Here is a 1,947-nt window from a genome sequence, read left to right as displayed (position 1 = left end):
TTGTTCTGACTCAAAGTTTTAACTGACCCCATCTTTGAATAGTGCTTAATATTACTTACTTGAAATTACGCTGGAGATTTACTAGAAAACTAACATAAATAAATACTATTCTAGACTGATCATTATAAACTCCACCAGGTACATTTAACATAGTGAAGCCCAAATGAATGCATGGCCACTTAATCAAGAACTGGAGAAGGTGCAATGTATATTCAATGTGGAAAAATTAATTCTGATACCATCATTAAGCTTATGTATACCAAGGCATTACTTTCATTTCTTCTACTATCTTCCTTTTGCTTCCTTTACAAGAATTTATCCCAATTCCAGCTCTAGCTAATTTGATTGGAATGAGCATCTGACGATCTTCCAGCTGTTCTGAAAATTTGAAATGGGCCTTGCTACTCTGTCTTAGGGGATGGAACTGCCAGGCAATTCTGCTCAATACTGCTAAATAATAGCCACCTAAAAGAAACCTGTCTGGTGGCAAAGCCATCTATTGCACCTCCTCAAGATTTACTCAGTCTCTTCCTTTTATCTGTAAAGCACTACTTAAAATATTTGTGATGTGTTACTTTTTTATTACTTAGTCACTACTTAGGATCTCTTTCTCTCTCTGAATATGACATTATTATATTTTCTACAATCCTTTTGTTTTCCTTATTGCCACCAGCAATCTCCCCTTCTTTAGGTTTGTTTCTACATTCATTATTATTGTGTCTTCTGGTCATGCCACTGAAAAGTAAATTCTAGCATTTCTTGAAATAAACCTCAACTCTATCCACATATTGCTCTTTAGAGGCAGCAAAACATTCATTTTTTATTTATGGTTTCATTCGTTAAGTTCATTTGTGTATGAAATTTAGACTATTGACTATTGCATCCTTTTGAAAAAAAAAAAACTGTAGAGTTCAAGCTGTTTTCATTACTTTTAGAACTAGTCCCACTTACTTATAGCACTCTGGGTCTAAAATAGACTTCAGAAATGATTTTGTTTCTTTTTCATGTAGTTCTATAACATGACTGTCAACTATAAAATCATTCTTATTGAAAGTCAGTTGAACTTTGAAATTGGTAACCATCTACTTAAAAAGTTATACTATTATAAAATGCAAGCTACTTTGTTTTTGGTGAAAAATATTTTAAAATTGTGACTTAATTTGAAGTAACAGTTTTCAATTTCATTTCCCTAAGTTACTTAGAAGTATTATATCGTAAGACTATACTTTCAGAGATCATATCCATCGTCTGTTACTAGAGAAGCTTTTCTGAACATTTAGAGTACCCGAAACCACAAGGAAGAGGTACAATGTTCTCTCCTGAGCGTGAAGCTGACTTTGGGTGTTGTTTCCATGACAGCCAATTACCACTGATGATCATTCGTCTTCTCCTTTGAGGGAGTAAGAGGGAGAGGACCAGGTCTGAGTGATGAAAAAAGAAAAGCAACAAAAAAAGAAATATTATATACCTGTATCTATTTCTAAAAAAATTCAAAATCATACCTAGTATCTTTTTATGTGTTTTGTTCTTACCTACTTCTTTTTTGTACAAGATCCTAAGAACAAATCAATCACAGGAAGGATGACACAAGAATTTCCTCACTAATCAAATTTGATATGTTAATCTATGTCTTGAACTGATAAACGCTAAGGCATTCTTAGTTATTTTGAAAAAAAAAAATCTTAGTTAATATTACCTTAACATTATTTAAATCAAATTTAATTTTCATGTATATTTTTATTGTATATACTCTTATGACTTTACAAACATAGAAATAATTATAGGGGTAAAGGAGTTTATTCATGAATGAGGAAATAGTAATAGTCCATGATGTTGTCCACTAAAATTCTAAGTTATATGTGTGTGTGCTTTGTGTATGTGTGTGTATGTGTATACACACACATGTACAAAGATCTGAAAACAAAGTTGTAAGAAAAAAATGCACTA

At 31.8% G+C, this 1,947-nt stretch overlaps 1 non-coding gene across 1 annotated transcript; it reads left to right on the top strand.

Moving 5' to 3' along the window:
• Positions 1–1,216: 1,216 nt before the first annotated feature.
• On the top strand, positions 1,217–1,430 carry LOC123576339. Its single transcript, XR_006701330.1, has one exon. It is a non-coding gene; the product is annotated as a small nucleolar RNA U3 (small nucleolar RNA).
• Positions 1,431–1,947: the final 517 nt, after the last annotated feature.

This window comes from Leopardus geoffroyi, chromosome C2 (genome assembly GCF_018350155.1).
Source record: "Leopardus geoffroyi isolate Oge1 chromosome C2, O.geoffroyi_Oge1_pat1.0, whole genome shotgun sequence".
Lineage (NCBI taxonomy): Eukaryota > Metazoa > Chordata > Mammalia > Carnivora > Felidae > Leopardus > Leopardus geoffroyi.
This window is presented reverse-complemented; position numbering and strand designations above follow the sequence as displayed.